At 45.1% G+C, this 19,911-nt stretch overlaps 1 protein-coding gene across 16 annotated transcripts in view; it reads left to right on the top strand.

Moving 5' to 3' along the window:
• Nucleotides 1-3,063: 3,063 nt before the first annotated feature.
• The window catches only part of PTK2 (protein tyrosine kinase 2), a 349,963-nt gene continuing 333,115 nt past the window's right edge, over nucleotides 3,064-19,911 (top strand). For 8 of the 16 annotated variants that reach the window (XM_063669131.1, XM_063669130.1, XM_063669128.1 and 5 more), the window contains exon 1: nucleotides 3,067-3,270. The gene's annotated coding sequence lies outside the window, so the exon portion shown is untranslated. Of the gene's footprint in view, nucleotides 3,271-3,416; nucleotides 3,520-19,911 lie in introns of those variants that run through there. The other 8 variants (XM_063669126.1, XM_063669127.1, XM_063669125.1 and 5 more) reach the window with 5 other exon arrangements.

Raw genomic sequence — 19,911 nt, 5'->3', positions numbered from 1 at the left:
TTTGAATACCCCCTCCATCATCATGCAAATTATTAGTAATCCATAAAGCAATGCTATAGTCAATCAATAACACTTATATATGCTAAGCACCCTGCTGTTTTATGAGAATGGTTTGTTTCCTCTACAACCTAATTTTTTTTTTGAGATGGAGTCTTGCTCTGTCACCCAGGCTGGAGTGCAGTGGCATCATCTCCACCCACTGCAAGCTCCGCCTCCCGAGTTCACGCCATTCTCCTGCCTCAGCCTCCTGAGTAGCCGAGACTACAGGTGCCCGCCACCACGCCCGGCTAATTTTTTTGTATTTTTAGTAGAGACGGGGTTTCACTGTGTTAGCCAGGATGGTCTCGATCTCCTGACCTCATGATCCACCCGCCTTGGCCTCCCACAGTGCTGGGATTACAGGTGTGAGCCACCGCACCCGGCCTCTCTACAACCTAATTTTAATGTACATCCTTTGGAGCCTCCATTTCACAGATGAGAAATTGAGGCTCAGAGACATTATACAACCTTCACAGGTTTATTGGTGAATGGTTAAACTTAAGCCTGGGTCTGTGCCAATGTTCATCTTACTCCTAAGCCTGAGTTCTTAGGCACCACAAAGTGTGCCCAAGAGGTAAGACAAGCCACTGTTTCCTAGGTTTGTCCCTTTTCCCGTTTGTATCTGTTTGCCCTTCTCCTTTGCATCACTTCTTCCCGCCCTTTTCTGATTTTCTTCTTTTACTAAGCATAATAATAACCAAAGCTGCCCTTCAAGAACGTCAATTTCAAATGTATCGTGGCAGAGTCCAGGAAACAACATGGTGTAACACACTACCCTAAAACCTAAAGGCTTAAAACCACATGTATTTTATTGGCTCACAATTCTGTGGTTTGGCAATTTGGGCAGGGCTCAGCTGGGCAGTTCTTCCATCAGTCTCTCCAGGTCTTATGTAGCTGCAGTGGGCTGAATGCTTCACAGGGGCTGGGTGGTCTAGCACAGCTCACTCCCACGTCTGGAGGTGGCAGCTTGTTGGCCAGCGTGCCTCAGTTCTCTTCCACACGGCCTCCTCGTGAGGCTAGCTTGGGTTTAAGAGGGGGAAAATGAAAGCAGCATGGCCTCTTGAGGCCTAGGCTTGCAATTTGTACAGTGTCACCTGTGACACATCCCATTGGTCAAAGCAAGTTACAAGATCCATCCACATTCAAGGGATGAATAAATTCCACCTCTTCTTGGGAAAAGTGTCAAAGAATTGATGGCCATTTTTAGTCTACTATGCTAAGTGCAACCCCTTCCCCCAAAGTTATCCTTAATGCAGTCCCTTTGTGCCTCCACTCTCCTCTTTTAATTCCTATGCTCTTCTTATCCTTTTAATAATAAGCTCTCACTTCATATCACCCAAAGATTCGTTCATTCACTTGACAATTACTTACTGTGTGCCAGGACCTATTAGTGAACAAAACAAAGCCCGTGCTCTAATGAATCTAAGATTCTAGTGGAGAGAGCAGACAATCAAGAAATAAACAAGAACACAGTGTTGGGCTATGGTGAACAATAGGTGCTTTGGAGAACAACAGAGCAGACTAAGTGCAGACTGTGTGTGAGGATGGCAGGGCAGTGGGTGGTTGTGGTTCCTATTATATAGAGTGGTCGGCTGGTATCAATGAGGTGATATATAAGCAGGGTCTTGAACGAAGTGAGGAGCAAGAAGTTCCAGGCAGAGCAAATAGCACGCACAAAGGCCTGAGGCTGGCATGCAGAGGCAATTCCTCACAATTTCATGTGTAGTAAAAAGTAACAAAACCCAGAAAAACATCAACCTTAATACATCTCATTAAAGAACAATACAACCCAAACATTTAAATATGGTAAAATCTTGATAAGCAAAAGCTTTTTATTTTACTTGATTTTTACTTGATTTATAGCTCCTAATGCAATGACGTGTATCACCTCTCTGGGCTTCAGGGTGTTCACCTTTCAAAAGGCCTCGGTGCCTGTCTGTCCTGCCTCCTGGCTTGTGGTTAGCATCAAAATGACACCATAAAAATGAAAGTTGCAGCCTTGAGGGTTCTTCTGGTTTCATTTCCGACCACAAGGTTGCCAGAGTGACTTTTTTTTTTTTAAATAACACAAATCAGTTATCACTTCCTGCTTAAAGCCCTCCAAAGGCTCCCTGTTGCCTAAAGAATAAACTCCAGGCACCTAAGCAAGTTGCCCCGCGCAGCCGTCTGCATTTTTCAATCCCTCCAACCTCGCCTTTTGCTATTTCCCCCACCCCACCTACGGCACGTTCCAGTCATAACCAACTAGCTCCTCGCTGAAACTGGCTCACACCGCGGAAGCCCGGGTCCGTGTCGGGGCTAGCCTTCCCTCCTTTTCCTGGAGCCCGTCTCAGGTCTGTAGCCCTCGGGAAGGACTGCGGGGCTCGTTCCCTGCTGGCGTTCATTTAGGTAATTTGTCTACCTCCAGTGGACTTCTAAGTCCCTTTCACGATTTTTCATCTTCCAAAATCAAATCATGGCCCAGCCCAACTTAGCTATAATGCCAGGAAAAGAGTCTCTGAGCCTCAGTTTCCTTATCTGCAAAAAGTGCCCAGGAACCGCTAGTTAGGGTCGGTGTGGTGCCTGGAGAGTGCACTGCAAGGCCCGGGGCCCGCAGCGGGTGCCCGACAGCGGGCGTCCAACTCTGGGGGCGGGGCCGCAGGGCCGCTCAGGAGTGAGGTTCTCCAGAGGGGACCCCTTCGGCATTTGGGGGCGGGGAAGGAGATGGGGAGGGCTTTCCCGAAGTCCATCTAATCCCGCTGGCGGAGAGCGCGGCAGGTGCGACGCCAGAATGTCCGCTCGGCGGGGCGACCCCGGCCACCCCCGAGACCAGGGCTTTTCCCGTCCGGCCGCCACGCCCGCGCGCAGCCTCGGGCCACCCCGAAACCCCGGCCTGGCCACCACAGGGCAAATTACGGGAACGGAGCCTAGCGGCGCGCTGGGCATGCGCGGGGGCGGCGCGCATGCCCAGTCCCCCCGAGAGGCGGAAACTCCGGACTGAGACCGGGTCGGGCGTGCGCTGCCGAGAGAGGGCGCGCGCCTCAGCGGGCTGCCGCGCACGCGCGCGGGCCCGCGCAGACGCAGCACGGCCCCGAGGGCGCGAGCCCGCGCCGCCGCCGCCGCCGCCGCCGCCGCAGGTCCCGGACCGCTGTGAGCCCGCGGCGTGAGGCGTGGGAGGGAGCGCGGCTGCCGTCGCCCAGCGCCGCCCGGTCGTCGTCTGCCTTCGCTTCACGGCGCCGAGCCGCGGTCCCAGTGAGTGCGGGGCTCGGGGCGCGGGGCGCGGGCCGGGGGCTGGGCGGGCTCCTGTGCAGCGGTCGTGGGCTGGGCCGCGGCCCTGAGGGCGGAGGGGCAGAGCGGGGCCGCCCAGCCAGTCCCGGGGCGGATGCGGCGGAGACCGGCCCCTCCCGCGCCCCGGCCCCGGTTCTGGGAGGAGGGGAGGCCGGTGGCGGTGAGGAGGTTGGGGGCCCCCGCGGAGGCCGAGAGGCTCCGGGGCTTCGGGAGGTCAGGGGGCGCCCTGGGAGGCGGTGGTTCGGGGCTCTGGGTGGTCGGGAGGCTTGGGGAAGACTGGGAGGCTGAGGAACGTGGGGAGGTCGGGAGCTCGAGGAAGTCGGGGGTTCTGGGGGCGCGCGGGGAGGCCAAGGGTTTCGGGGAAGACAGGCTGGGGGACGTGGGGAGTCCGGGAGACGTGAGGAGGATGGCTGGAGGAGCGGCTTTCGAAAAGGCCGGGCGCGCGGAGAAGCCAAGGGGCCTGAGGAAGACGAGGAGGCCGGGGCTCTGGGGGCGCGCAGGGCGGACAGAGGCGCGGGGAGGACGGGCCGTCCTCCGCGGGAGCGGACCCAATGCCTGAAAAACAAAAGGGGAGAGGCAGGAGGAGGAAGAGGGAAATCGCGGGGACGCCGGCAGGGTTCGGCCGGACGCGAGAGGGAGGCTCGCGACGGCCCGACCTCCGTCCCCGGGCGCGGCCTCGCGGGCAGCCAAGGGTGGGCTCCGAGCGTCCTGCCGGTGCCCGAGCCCCAAGCCCGCCGTGTCCCCGAACGCAAACCCTCAAGTTTGATAGAGCCCCGTGGGTTTCTTGGCGGGAGCCCTGGAGCCCTCACTGGAGTCCTCACTGGAGTCGTTGTGCTTCCCAACTTTCCTCCTCTTCTCCGCCCCCAGCCCCCGACTCTGCCGCGGTGGCTTAGGCGCAACTGTTTGCCGTATTTCTCTCTGGGTTCCTTGTGTAGCGGCATCCTGTTGTTTCTTAGAAGAAGGTGTTTGTGTGTGTGTGTGTGAATTGGTTTTATTTGATTGCAGGATTTTGTACCTAAATTCAGTGAGGGTAAAGTTTCTTTCTTTTTTTTTTTTTTCCCGAGTCATTTCAACAGTGTCTCATTCTTGCATAGTTAGCCTGCAGCTGGGTTTTTGGCAATGAGACTAAGATAATAGTAATATTGTAGTAATTATGGGAACTGGTTATACATTCAAGCTGAAAGCTGAAGGCAGTGCAAGAGTTTGGGGATTTGTATTTTAGACTTAACCATCGCTAGGATTTTTACTTAGAATGTAAACGTTTTCATGGCTGGAAAAAACAGACCAGTACTATTTGAAATGAAATACCAATGAATATCTATGATATTCAAACAAGGAACATTTTAAGGATGTTTGTGTCCCAGTATCTTTGTGTTTTGTATTTGTGGTTATCCTTGGAGGGGAAAAACAGGCTGAACCTACCATCACTTTGAACCTTCTTGTTTATTAAACTGCAGAAACATCAAGATCAATATTACAACGTTTTCCTTTAAAGAATTTCAGGTCACTATCAAATAATCTAGTTTAATAATGAACACAGGCACAGATTATTTAAAACACATGTTTCCTTTATAAGGGAGCCGACAATCACCTAAGACTTCAGTGTAGACGCTGATTAGAAGGACCCATACATCATTCAGTGGTGATGCATCAAGAAGCAAGTCATTGGTTAAATAAAGACATGGAAATCAAAACTCCATGTTTACGGTTTGGGGCAAAGAATACTGGGGCAAACTCTGAGAGGAGATGGGACTTAAAAAGCCTTATTATTTGAGGCTGGAAGCCCATTGAAAGTGAATAATGTTAGATTAGGAGTGAAGTTCCATGAATCCAGCAGTGAAATTGTGAGGAGGCAGTGAGGATCATTAAAACGTTTTATACTAAAATGTTTTCTGAAAAGCACCATGCTTCTTGATGGAAATTACATAACTTACTCCCTCAGTCCTCGAAATCATATTCTCCAGCTAGTCAGATAACTGTTCTTTCTAGGGAGTTGGAGAAATTGTCTAAGAAAATCTTTTTTTTTTTGAGACGGAGTCTCACCCTGTGGCCCAGGCTGGAGTGCAGTGGCTCGATCTCGACTCACTGCAAGCTCCACTGCCCGGGTTCATGCCATTCTCCTGCTTCAGCCTCCCAAGTAGCTGCGACTACAGGCGCCCGCCAGCACGCCCGGCTAATTTTTTGTATTTTTTAGTAGAGACGGGGTTTCGCCGTGTTAGCCAGGGTGGTCTGGATCTCCTGACCTCATGATCCGCCCACCTTGGCCTCCCAAAGTGCTGGGATTACAGGCGTGAGCCACTGCGCCCGGCCTGAAAATCCTGTTGTTTTAAAGCCAGCCTCCTTAAAAAAAAAATGATTAGGTCCTGTAGATGAAATTATTTATATTCTAGAATGTAAAAAATAATTTTGAAAACTGTCCTTTCCTGAATGTTGATTTGAGTTAGAGAGGTAGGATCTTAGTTCACATCTCTAAAGGTTATGGAAACCTTTTTCCCTTTGTATTTTATGATGTCTTAATTTTTAGAAAATAATTAAAATTATCTTGAGTTACAAAAGATGCATTTCAAAGTGTTAATATAAAATTTCAGTTTTGAAATTTAACATTTTCAGTTTAGGCATTCTAAACTGATGTAGATTTAGACCTAGATCAATTCTTGTTTTAAATTTCAGTAACATTAGAAGTTATACTATTTGTATCATATTTGAAGTGAATTTTTCTTTTTTGCTAGTGAAAAACATCTGAGAAATTTAGTTCCTGTAGTATAGGCATATCTTGGTCTGTTTCTAAGACCACTGCGATAAAATGAGTCACACAAATTGGTTTCCCAGTGCATATAAAAGTTATGTTTACACTATACTGTAGTAAGTGTGCGGTAACATGTCTAAAAAAGCAATGGACATTTCTTTTTTTTGAGACAAGGTCTTGTTCTGTCACCCAGGCTGGAGTGCAGTGGTGCAATCATAGCTCACTGCAACCTGGTCCTCCTGGGCTCAAGTGATCCTCCCACCTCAGCCTCCTGAGTAGCTGGCACTATACGTGCATACCACTACTCCCAGCTAATTTTTACATTTTTCGTAGAGATGGGGTCTCCCTTTGTTGCACAAGTTGGTCTTGAACTCCTGGGCTTAAGTGATCCTCCCACCTTGGCCTCCCAAAGTGCTGGGATTACAGGTGTGAGTCACCGTGCCCAGCTAATGTACATGACCTAGTTAAATACTATTGATCATCTGAGCCTTCAGCAAGTCATAATCTTTTTGCTGGTGGATGGTCTTCCCTCAATGGTGATGGCTGTTGACAAATCAGGGTGGTGGTTGCTGAAGGCTGAGATGTCTGGCAGTTTCTTAAAATAAGACAACAATTAGGTTTGCCACATCAGTTGGCTCTTTCTTTCATTAAAGATTTCTCCGGAGTATGTGATGCTATTTGAAAGCATTTTATCCACAGTAGAACTTCTTTCAAAATTGGACTCAACAGTCCTAAACACTGCCATTGCTTTATCAATAAGTGTATGCAATATTCCAGATCCTTTGGTGTCGTTTCAACAATGTTCACAGCATCTTCACCAGGGGTAGATTCCATTTCAGGAAACCACTTTCTTTGCTCATCCCTAAGAAGGAACTCCTTATCTGTTCAAGTTTTATCATGAGATTGCAGCAATTCAGTCACATCTTCAGGTTCCACTTCTAATTCTACTTCTCTTGCTATTTCTACCATATCTGCATTTACTTTCTCTACTGAAGTCGTGAATCCCTCAGAGTTATCCATGACGGTTGGAAGCAAGTTCTTCCAAACTCCTGTTCATAATGCTATTTTCACCTCCTCTGATGTATCATGAATGTTAATGGCATCTAGAATGGTGAATCCTTTCCAGCATGTTTTCAGTGTACTTAATCCAGATCTATCAGAGGAATCACTATCTATGGCAGCTATACCCTTATGAAATATATTTCTTTAAGACTTAAAAGTCAAAATGACTTCTTAATCTATGGGCTGTAGAATGGATGTGGTGTTAACAAGCATGAAAACCTCATTCATCTCCTTGTACATCTCTCTCAGAGCTCTTGGGCAACAGGTACTTGGCCAATGAACAGTAATATTTTGATAGGAATCTTTTTCTGAGCAGTAGATCTCAACAGTGGGCTTAAAATATTCAGTAAAACATGCTGTAAACAGATGTGCTGTCATCCAGGCTTTGTTATTCCATTTGTAGAGCACAGGCAGAGTAGAATTAGCATCGTTCTTAAGGACCCTGGGATTTTCAGAATGGGAAACGAGCATTGGCTTCAACTTGAAATCACCAGCTACCTTAGCCCCTAACAAGAGTCAGCCCGTCCTTTGAAGCTTTAAAGCCAGGCATTGGCTTCATCTCTCTGGCTATGAAAGTCCTAGATGGCATCTTCCAATAGAAGGTGGTTTCTTCATTTAAAATGTGTTGTTCAGGGTAGCCACCTTTATCAGTGATCTTAGCTAGCTAGATCTTCTCCATAACTTGCTGCAGCTTCTCTACCAGCACTTGCTGCTTTATCTTGCACTTTTATGCTATGGAGATGGCTTTTTTCCTTCAACCTCATGAACCAACCTCTGCTAGCTTCCAGCTTTTCTGTAGCTTTCTCACATCAATTTACAGAATTGAAGAGGAGGAGCTTTCTCTGAATTAGGCCTTGGGTCAAGGGAATGTTATGACTGGCTTGATCTATGTGGACCACTAAAACTTTCTCCGTATCAACAATAAGGCTGTTTTCTTTTCCTTTCTTTTTTTTTTTTTTTTTAAAGAGACACAGTCTCACCCTGTCATCCAGACTGGAGTGCAGTGCAGTGGCGCGATCTTGGCTGACTGCAGCCTCCGCCTCACGGGTTGAAGTGATTCTCGGGTCTCGGCCCTACTGAGTAGCTGGGATTACAGGTGTGAGCCACTGCACCCGGCTAAGGCTGTTTTACTTTCGTATCATTTGTGTGTTCACTGAAGTAGCACTTTTAATTTTCTTCAATAACTTTTCCTTTGCATTCACAACTTGGCTGTTTGGCACAAGAAGCCTCGCTTTTGGCCTATCTTGTTTATTTTATTTTATTTTATTTATTTATTTTGAGACAGAGTCTCGCTCTGTCCCCCAGGCTGGAGTGCAGTGGTGCAGTCTTGGCTCGCTGCAACCTCTGCCTCCTGAGTAGCTGGGACTACAGGCATGCACCACCATGGCTGGCTACTTTTTTTTGTTTGTTTTTTTAGTAGAGACGGGGTTTTGCCATGTTCCCCAGGCCGTTCTCAAACTCCTGAGCTCAGGCAATCCACCCGCCTTGTCCTCCCAAAGTGCTAGGATTACAGGCATCACCACTGTGCCCGGCCCTATCTTGGTTTTTGACATTTTTTCTCACTAAGCTTAATCATTTCTAGCTTTTGATTTAAAGTGAGATAGGTGGGACTCTTCCTTTCACTTGAACACTTTGAGGCCATTATAGAGTTTTCTTTTCTTTTTTTTTTTTGAGACGGAGTCTTGCTCTGTCGCCAGGCTGGAGTGCAGTGGTGCGATCTTGGCTCACTGCAACCTCTGCCTCCCAGGTTCAAGCGATTCGCCTGCCTCAGCCTCTGGAGTAGCTAGGACTACAGGCAAGTGCCACCACGCCTGGCTAATTTTTTGTGTTTTTAGTTGAGACGGGGTTTCATCATCATGTTGGCCAGGATGGTCTTGATCTCCTTTTCTTGTGATCCACCTGCCTCGGCCTCCCAAAGTGCTGGGATTATTAGGAGTGAGCCATGTGCCCGTCCTTTTTTTTTTTTTTTTGAGACCAGAGTTTCACTCTTGTTGCCCAGGATGGAGTGCAATGGCAAGATCTCAGCTCACCACAGCCTTTGCCTCCCAGTTCAAGCGATTCTCCTGACTCAGCCTCCTGAGTAGCTGGGATTACAGGCATGTACCACCACGCCAGGCTAATTTTGTGTTTTTAGTAGAGACGGGGTTTCTCCGTGTTGGTCAGGTTGGTCTTGAACTCCCGACCTCAGATGATCCTCCCACCTCGGCCCATTATAGAATTAGTAATTGTTCTAATTGCAGTATTCTTGTATCTCAGGGAATAGCAGGCCACAGGAGAGGGAGGAGAGCAGAAGAGACAGGGGCCCAGTAAGTGGAATAGTGAGAATGCACATGTTTATAGAGTAAATGTGTATCTCATGTGGGTACAGGTCATGGTCCCCCCAAAACAACTACAGTAGTAACATCCAAGACCACTGATCATAGGCCAGGTGCAGTGGTTCACACCTGTAATCCATTGTTTTGGGAGGATTGCTTGAGGCCAGGAGTTCAAGATTGGCCTGGGCAACATAGTGAGACCCTGCCTCTAAAAATAGAGATCACTGTTCACAGATCACCACAACAGATGTAATAATAATGAGAAAGTTTGAAATATTTGAGAATTACCAAAATGTAGTACAGAGACACAAAGTGAGCACATGCTGTTGAATAATTGGCACTGATAGGCTTGCTTGATGCAGGGTTGCTGCAAATCTTAAGTTTTTAAAAACATTTTAGTAAATGCTGTTAATTATAGCCTGATTCGCATAAATACTCTAATGAAATGGTTTATAGACAAAAGCAGGAAATAGTTGTTTTTGCCTTAGTGGCACTGTCCTCCCCCTTAGCAGTTGGAAGCCTCAGAAAAACACTAGTAGCATCACTACAAAGTTTACATGTTTTTAAGAACATGAAAGTATTTCCTACAATCTTTAATTAAATTTTACTTAATTGAAATCCTACCTAAATCTTGCTGATATGCATTTTCTTTACTATAAATTCATTTTTTTCAGAAACAGATAAATGACAAAAATCATACCTTTGGGTGGGGTGCGGTAGGTCACACCTGTAATCCCACCACTTTGGGAAGCCGAGGTGGACAGATCGCTTGAGCCCAGGAGTTTGTGACCAGCCTGGGCAACATGGCAAAACTTGGTCTCTACAAGAGATGCAAAAATTAGATGTATATGGTGGCGTGTGCCTGTAGTCCCAGCTACTTGGGAATCTGAGGTGGGAGGATCACTTGAGTCTGGGAGGTCGAGGCTGCAATGAGCTGAGATTGCACCGTTGCACTCCAGCCTGGGCGACATAGTGAGACTCTGTCTCAAAAAAAAAAAAAAAAAGGTCATGTTTGTGGGTTATCTGTGCCTAGGGTCTCTTTTTTGCCCTCATGTTCTTATTAAAATTGCTGCATTTTGGGTTTGGATTCTGCTGTGAACTGTAGGTGCTTGTTGTGTCTATGTCTCTCTTGACCAAAACACTATATGTTTGTCTTTGCTGGTCCAATGAAAGAGCTTAACAGTTTTATGTGTTACATATTTTGTAGTGAAATGTGTGTTGTCTTGTGAGAATGTAAGCTCCATGAGGGTATAAACTTTGTTTTATACATTATTGAATCACCAGTGTCTTACACAGTAATATTTATTGAGTGAGTAAATGAAAGAACCTGGGTGTATTGATTATTGGAGAACTGTTACTTGCATCAGCCAGGTGTCTACTGTTTTGTTTGCCCTGGTAAAGAACCTCACTTAAAAATCACATAGGGGCCAGGCGCGGTGGTGCATGCCTGTAATTCCAGCACTTTGGGAGGCAGAGGCCAGCGGATCACCTGAGCTCAGACTCACATAGGGCTTGATACCAGGGAAGAACTTGGGGTTATCTTTTTCACCTCTGTCTACTGTATTTAAAATTACTACTATTAGACTTGGGCCAGGAAAAAAATATTGCTCTGCTCTTTCATAATTTTGGAACCTTTTTGCTAGAAATCAATCTTGTAGGAATTGATTGGGACTCATCCTAAGTTCTGAAGACATGGAAAATTGTTTGAGGTGACACAAAATGATGGAAGTTTTGATTACTGGTCCAGAAGCTCTAATGTATCTTTTGCTAATCAACTGGATTAATTGGATGCTTTACAAAGGTTTAACATTATGCCCCTAAACTATTTAAAAGAACAAACATCTTCCTAATATTGAAGTGTGAATTATGCACTGTGCCACTCATCCTTGACCTTGTTCAGAGTCTTTTGCTGCTGTGCTGCTGTTCAGATAAAACATTTTGAAAGTGACAATTCAAAAATACATTCACTCAGGTAATGGAAGTCAACATTTGGGTACAGAATCTCTCCCTGAGATTTTGCAGTTTGCCTCTCAGTGAATTCCGCCATAGTCTTGCTATAGTGTGAGGGGGTAACTCATTCACACAGTTCACGCACACATTCCAGTAAGCTCCAGGGGCTTTCAGTGGTTTTCAGAGTAGTGACGGAATTGTAGCATCACTATCATCTAGAAACTTGCTAGAAATGCAAGTGCTGAGGCCCCACCTCTGGCCTCTTGAATCAAACACTGAGGGTGGTGTTCAGCAAGCTTTTTTATTTTGTTTTGTTTTTGAGACGGAGTCTTGCTCTGTGGCGCAGGCTGGAGTGCAGTAGCGCGATCTCGGCTCACTGCAACCTCTACCTCTAGGGTTCAAGCAATTCTCCTGCCTCTGCCTCCCAAGTAACTGGGACTACGGGGGTATGCCACCACGCCCAGCTAATTTTTGTATTTTTTTTTTTTTTTTTTCCCGAAATGAAGTCTCACTCTGTTGCCCAGGCTGGAGGGCAGTGGCGCAGTCTCGGCTCACTGCAACCTCTGCCTCTCGGGTTCAAGCAGTTCTGCCTCAGCCTCTTGAGTAGCTATGATTACAGGCGCACACCACCACACCTGGCTAATTTTTTATTTTTAGTAGAGACGGGGTTTCACCATGTTGGCCAGGCTGTTCTCAAACTCCTGACCTCAGGTGATCAGCCCACCTCTGCCTCCCAAAGTGCTGAGATTACGGGCATGAGCCACTGTGCCTGGCCTATTGTTTCATTTTTAATTTTTTTGTTTTTCTTTGAGACCGGGTCTTGCTGGAGTGCGTGATCGCAGCTCACTGCGGCTTCGACCTCCCAGCCTCAGGTGATCCTCCTGAGTAGCTGGGACTACAGGCGCATGCCACTACGCCTAGCTAATTTTTGCATACTTTATATATAGAGACAGGGATTTACCATGTTGCCAGGGCTGGTCTTGAACTCCTGGGCTCAAGCAGTTCTCCCACCTTGGCCTTCTGAAGTGTTGGGGTTACAGGCATGAGCCACCATGCCTGGCCTCGCAAGCTTTTTAAACTTGCCGTCTTGGTGCTTTGATGCATGCTAACGTTTGTGAACCACTGCTTTAGGGTGTTTTGAAAGAAATGCAAGTCATAGGAGGCAAAAATTAGTCTTAATTTGAGGTATGTATATGTTGTCTTCTTGATCACTTAGATTTGCTAAGGAGATTGCCCTTGCTTCAGGAATCTAAATATGTTTTTTAGGATTTTCAAAATCTTGGAAAGATCTCACAACTGCGTTTGTTAGGGATTTTGAATGTTTTATGCTGATACTGATTAATTATTTTAAATCTTGGTTTGGAATTTGAATGAACAATTTTACATTGAAATAGCAGTTTGTATGGCTCCTGGACTTGTGGCTTTTGGCAAATATCAGGAGAGTGTGTGTACATGTTGGTGCTTAAGGCACAAGCTCCCTGGTGGTTTTGTTTTGGTGCTGAAAAATTGGCTAGCATATAATAACAGGGTCAGGGTGATTGCCAAGTCTTGGGGTAACTAATGAAGCTGTATTGTGTAAATTGATTTTTATTCCTGGTTTTGAATTATTGCCTAAATTCAATACATTCTTTTGCCTTTTGCCCTTTTCTCCTAAGAAAAGGGTAAATAAAAATTAGACAATCCACAAGGATGAAGTTGGTGATGTCGCTTAAATCTGTTATGTCTTATGCAGAATTAGACGCATAACTTGGCAGACAGAATGTTGTGAGCTCAGAGATGAGGATTCTGTATTATCTGTTAGGTATCTTTGAGTCCCCCACAGCTTGATCATAATATCATTATAGGTGGTCAGTAAATAATGTAAGGAATAAAAAAGAGTCTCCTGTCCATTCTCTGGGTTTTCAGCGTGTTGATAGTTGAGGAATATAGATATATGAAAGCCCTGTAAAGAGTTTCAGGAAAGATCTAATGTCTGAAGGGAGTCAATTAGAAAGACTAAAATGACTTTATTGTATAGTCTTTGTTGTAAAGGGTATTTAAGTATATAAAAGTTAACAAGATAAAGAAAAGTAGGGATAAACAAAATTAAAATAATGTAATCTAAAAACAATGAGAAGGATGTTTCCACATGAATTTCCTACTGTGATCTTTCACTCAACTGTGCAGCTCAATGAAAGCAAAAATAATAGAAATGAGATGGTGGGAAAATCGACCTGGAACAATTTCTTCTTGAAACAATTTGTTGGCCTGGCATGTTGGCTCACGCCTGTAACCCCAGCACTTTGGGAGGCCAGGGTGGGAGGATCACTTGAGCCCAGGAGTTTGAGACTAGCCTGGTGAACATGGTGAGATCTTGTCTCTCCCAAAGAATATAATAATAATAATTAGCCAGGTGTGGTGGTACATGCCTATAGTCCCAGCTATTCAGGAGGATGAGGTGGAAGGACTGCTTGTGCCCGGGAGGTCAAGTCTACAGTGAGCCATGATCACACCACTGCACTCCAACCTGGGTGACAGAGGGAGACCCTGTCTCAAAAAAAAAAAAACAAAATTGGTCAAGGAGAGTTAAAGTTATAACTTATAGTCAGTTATATTCTGCGATGACCATTAAATGTACTTTTAAGAGTGCTTGGCCTGTAGTAGCTTTTCAGGAAATGTTAGTAAATAAATGATTCTTCTGTTACTTGTCACTAAAAGGTTAGGCTCCAGTCATTGACCATTTTCTCTGGTTACTTCAGCACTGTTTCCTCTTCTTTGCTCTTATAACCTGTCTCCCTTCTGCACCCCTTTTGGTGGTTTCTATAGTGTATCGCCTTATGGTTTTAAATAGCCTTTTTCTGATTATAATGAGGTTGCACTTTTTTTTTTTTTGAGACAGAGTTTTGCTTTTGTTGCCCAGGCTGGAGTGCACTGGCGCAACCTCGGCTCACCGCAACCTTTGCCTCCTGGGTTCAAGCGATTCTCCTGCCTCAGCCTCCCGAGTAGCTGGGATTACAGGCATGCACCATCACACCCGGCTAATTTTGTATTTTTAGTAGAGATGAGGTTTCTCTATGTTGGTCAGGTTGGTCTCGAATTCCTGTCCTTAGGTGATCCGCCCGCCTCGGCCTCCCAAAGGGCTGGGATTACAGGTGTGAGCCACCGTGCCCAGCCGAGGTTGCACTTTTTAAAATAAATTTGCTGGCCATTTGCATTTACTGTTTTGCCAAGTGCCTGTATTTTTCTATTACGTCTTCTGGTTTTTTTTTAAATTCATTAATTTGTAGCTTATATTCAGAATCCAAGTCCTTTGTTGGTTTATATATCTTGCCACTATCTCCTACTTTGTGGCATGTGGTTTCACTGACTCTCAGTAGTTTTTGACTCTCAGTAGTTTTTTTTGTTTGTTTTTTTGAGATAGGATCTTGCTTTGTTTCCCAGGCTAGAGTGCAGTTGTGCAGTCATAGCTCGCTGCAGCCTCCAACTCTTGGGCTCAAGCAATCCTCCTCCCTCAGCCTCCTGAGTAGCTGGGAATACAGGTGTATCACCCTGTTGGCTAATTTTTAATTTTTTTTTTTTTGAGAGACAGGGTCTTCCTATGTTGCCCAGGCTAGTCTCAAACTCCTGAGCTCAACCAGTCCTCCCGCCTTTGCTTCCAAAGTGTTGGGATTACAAGTGTGAGCCACTGTGGCCAGCCTCAAAAGTGTTTTTTGGATAAACAGAAGTTAAGTTTAATCTAGTCCAGTTTATCAGTCTTTTCCTTCATAGTTCCTCCTTTTTTTTGTCTTCTCCTACCCTGAGGCTGTGAAGTAATTTCTCTGTTATTTTCTAAATGTTTAATAATTTTGCATTTTATCTTTATAATTCACTTGGAATTGATTTTGGTGTATAGTATAAGGAAGGGATTATATCAATTTTATTTTAATATGTGGACATCTAGTTATCCCAACACCATTTATTGAAAAGAGCATCTTTTTCCCTACTTCTCTGCAGCGCCACTTTTGTTGTAAATCACTTGTCCATATACGTGTGTGTTTTTTTTTTGGGACGGAGTCTCTCTCTGCCGCCCAGGCTGGAGTGCAGTGGCATGATCTTGGCTCACTGCAAGCTCCGCCTCCCGGGTTCACGCCATTCTCCTGCCTCAGCCTCCTGAATAGCTGGGGCTACGGCACCCACCACCACGCCCTGCTGTTTTTTTGTATTTTCAGTAGAGATGGAGTTTTACTGTGTTAGCCAGGGTGGTCCCCATCTCCTGACCTCGTGATCCGCCTGCCTTGGCCTCCCAAAGTGCTGGGATTACAGGCATGAGCCACCGTCCCCAGCCGTGTGTGTGTCTTTTAGACTGTGTTTTTAGATTCTTTGATTCCACAAGCACTAAGCTGTCTAAATTATTATAGCTTTATAATAAGTCTTATCTCATTGTGGAACCCTTCCTGCTTGGCTCTTCTTCAAGAGTACCTTGGCTGTTCTTGACCTTTTGCAGATCAATATATGTTTTAGAATTACTTGTCAACTTCTAAAATAATTCTTCCAGATGTTGTTTGGGATTACATTGAAGGTCTACATCTATTCGTGGAGAACTGGATTATTATAGATCTCTGAATATTTTTGTACAAGGCTTTGTATGGGTGTAGGCTTTCATATCTCTTGGGAATGGTTGGACTAGGACTGGAATGGCTGGATCATATGGTAGGTGTATGTTTAACTTTTTTTTTTTTTTTTTTTGAGACAGGGTCTCACTCTGTTGTCCAGGCTGGAGTGCAGTGGTGTGATCACCGCTCACTGCAGCCTCAACCTCCCAGGCTCAAGTGATTCTCTGACCTCAGTCACTGGAGTAGCTGGAACTACAGGCACTCACCATTACACGTGGCTAATTAAAAAAACATTTTTGTAGAGACGAGGTCTAGTCATGTTTCGCAGGCTGGCGTCAAACTCCTGTGCTCAAGCAATCCTTCAGTCTTGGCATTCCAAAGTGTTGGAGTCATAGGAGTGAGCCATGTCACCTGGCCTGTTGAAATTCTTAAAGTGCCAAACTATCTTCTAGAGTTGTACCATTTTGCATTCCCACCAACAGTGGATGAGAGTTCTGGTTGCTCTACATCATTAGGGCAACACTCGTTATTGTCAGTCTTGTACATTTTAGCCATTTTAATTCAGTGTGTAATGGAATTTCGTTGTGGTTTTAATTTGCGTTTCCCAAATGACTGATAGTGTTGAGCATCTTCTTATGTGGTTATTTGCCATCCGTATATCTCTGGAGGAGTGTTTAAATCTTTTATGCATTTTAAAGTTGTTAGCTGGGTGCTGTGGCTCATGCCTATAATCCCAGCATTTTGGGAGGCTGAGGCAGGTGGATCACTTGAGGTCAAGAGTTGGAGACCAGTCTGGCCAACATGACGAAACCCCATCTCTACTAAAAATACAAAAATTAATTGGGCATGGTGGCGGACGCTTGTATTTCCAGCTACTCAGGAGGCTGAGACCGGAGAATTGCTTGAACCTGGGTGGCAGAAGTTGCAGTCAGCCGAGATCGCGCCACTGCACTCCAGCCTGGGAGACAGAATGAGACTCTGTCTTAGAAAATAAAAAAAAAAAAAGGTGTTTTTTTTCCTCCATTTTTTTGGGTTTTGAGAGTTCTCTATATATTCTGGATACAAATTGTTTTATCAGATACATACTATATTTTTCTCCCAGGTTATGGCTGGCTTTTTCATTTTCTTAACAGTGGCTTGAAGAACATAAATTATACATTTTGATGATGTCCCATTTATGAGTTTCTTGCTTTACAGGTTGTGTTTTTGTGTATGTGTCATATTTAAGAGTTGCCTAATCCTAGGCCACAAAGGTTTTTCTGATTTTTTTTTCTCCTAGAAGTTTTAGATTTTACTTTTAGGTTTATGATTTGATTTTCATTTATGGTATAAGATTTGGATCCAAATGATTTGTAGGATTCTTTTGAAGCCTGGAATGAGGGTTGCTTCCTCCAGAGAACACTTATTTTTGCGTCAGCCAGTGTGGGATCTCCTTAAACCGAATTCAAGGCTCGAGATTATTTGGACCCCTCATAGCTCTAGTTCTGCTGGATAGTTGGTTTATTACTGGTTTACTCTCTGGAGGTGTGTAGCCTTTTGGGTTCTTGCTTACCGTAGTGGGGTTTTGGGTTATGTGCTTTGGAGGACCCAGTCTTTTATTCCTGTCTTCCCTCTCTGCACTGTCTTAAAAATGAAAGTTGGGACTTTTCAGAATTGGCAGGTGTACTGAGGGCAGAGGTAGTTTCTGTGCTTATCTCTTTGACTTCCTGGTTTCCCTTTAATTTTTGCCTGTTATTTATTTCTTGTCTTGTCAGGTTCTGGTTGCTTTTAAGATTATAAAAATATTCTGTCCATATTTTCTTTTAGTCTTTTTCAGAAGGAGGGTTGGACCAAATAACATTGCCTAAAATTAAGAAGCCAAGACACATTCTTTTTTATTTCACTCCAGAGTCTAGACCTGAACCTGATGTCTGATATGGTAACCACTAGCCACATGTGGCCAATTAAATTGAAATTAATTACAGTTAAGCGAAGTTGAAAGGCCCATTCCTCAGTTACACTAGTCCCATTTCAAGTGCTCGTTAGCCACATGTGGCTAGTGGCTACCACATTGGGCAGCGCTGGTATAGAACATTTTCATCATTGCAGAAAGTTGTAGTAGATAGAGATGACTCGACTATGAAAACCTCATCAGGGACTTGCACTGGTACGTGGATCTGCATTTGAAAACCACTAATATGGGTATCCTTGCTGTTTAAAGTTTGAATTTTTTGGAATCTGTATAGCTAGACAGATGATTGAGCTCCTTTAATAGACTTACTGTGAAATCTATCCCTAAGGTACAGTGTAGATTCTTAGACTGGTTTAGGTGGTGAAATGTGAATCTGTGGCACACTGAGTAGATAACTATTAAGTATTGATATTTTAGCTTACAAATATCTGTCAGTTTTAACTGAGAAATTTTGTGAAAGCATTTATTATATGTTGATCTGTGTCTTAGACCCAGTGTCTCCCACTGCACCTGCCCTGCCATCCCTGCCCTTAGGCAGTCATAGTGCTGTGCAAAGTTTCAGGGCACTGTGGGGTTCTGGCAGGGGTGTCACAGCACCCACTCTTGAGGGCACAATAGGAATTAGCCAAGTGGGGAGGGAAGGATGGGGGAAAATGTTCTAGGGAGAAGAAAAGCATGGGCAAAAGCCTGAATGTTGATGAGAACCGTGTGGAGATTGGTTTGAAGCATCTTAAATTTGATTTCTAGTATCAAGAGAGGTAGCTGAAACTACAGATTTTTAAAAATGTCATGAGGCCAGGCACAGTGACTCAATGCCTATAATTCCAGCAATTTGGGAGGCCTGGGTGGGAGGATCACTTGAGTCCAGGAGTTTGAGACTAGCCTGGGGAATATAATGAGACCTTGTCCCTACAAAAATTTAACAAAATTAGTTGGGCATGGTGGTGCATGCCTGTAGTCCCAGGTACTCAGGAGGCTGACGTGGGAGTATTGCTTGAGCCCGGGAGGTTGAGGCTGCAGTGAGTTACGATCATGCCACTGCACTCCAGCCTGAGTGACAGACTGAAACCCCCATCTCACAAAAATAAAAAAATAAAAAAAGATGAAAAGCTATGTCAGGATATTCTGTCCATTCACACAGTATTTCCTATTAACTGGTAATATAATGTTATTACGGTTGTGTTGGGATCTCTCGTTCTAGCTCACAGAGTACCAATATTTTGAGTATGTGTCCACAGTTGTTAGGGTTGGAGGACATGCCTGAAGTAGTCCCAGCTGTCCCTTTCTGCCAGCTTAACCGTGCACTAGATTCATGCCTGGTAGTTCCTGGGCACATTTCAAGGAACTCGGGGGATGTTGAGTGGAGGCATTCCCTTATTGTCTATTACTCTAGGAGGAGGAAGGGTTCAGATAAGTCAGTAAGTTGAGCTGTGGTTTAGGCTCTGTACAAGAGGGGCGGTAAAGATGAAGGAATGGGACTGAGGATGGGTGTGGGGGAAAGGTTAGGGCCACTCTTCGTTGCCACCTGGGGTAGCTTGCCAGCACATGTTTACCTTTGGTTTGGGATCACAGCAAGCAGAAGAGATGAAAGCTCCCTTTAACCGTTCTAGGATATGTATTTGAATTGGAGAAACTACCTCAAAATAGAGTGTGTGCAGGCACTATATGAAGGCGTCTCAGCGTTTAATGTGCATACATGCCACCCAGGGATCTCGTTACATTTTAAGTTCCAATTCAGTCTGTCTGGGAAGGGCTCAGACTTGCATTTTTCCTAAGTTCCCAGGTGATGCCAGGGCTGGTGGTCTGTGGACCATACTTGGAGTAGCAAGGCATTGGTTTTCAAAGTGTGGATTGCAAGGTGGCACTGAGTCTTACTTAGTTTGAAAGTTGAATAACCACTGTTGATTGCAGTAGTTAAGGGCATGGCATTGGGATCAGAATCCTGGCTCTATGATCTTGGGCTCTTTTGTTAAGTTCTCTAATCTCTATTTCCTTGTGTGGCATGTGATT

This window comes from Pongo pygmaeus, chromosome 7, assembly GCF_028885625.2.
Source record: "Pongo pygmaeus isolate AG05252 chromosome 7, NHGRI_mPonPyg2-v2.0_pri, whole genome shotgun sequence".
Classification (NCBI taxonomy): domain Eukaryota; kingdom Metazoa; phylum Chordata; class Mammalia; order Primates; family Hominidae; genus Pongo; species Pongo pygmaeus.
Note: the sequence above shows the minus strand (reverse complement) of the source record. Positions and strands in the feature narration are given on the sequence as shown.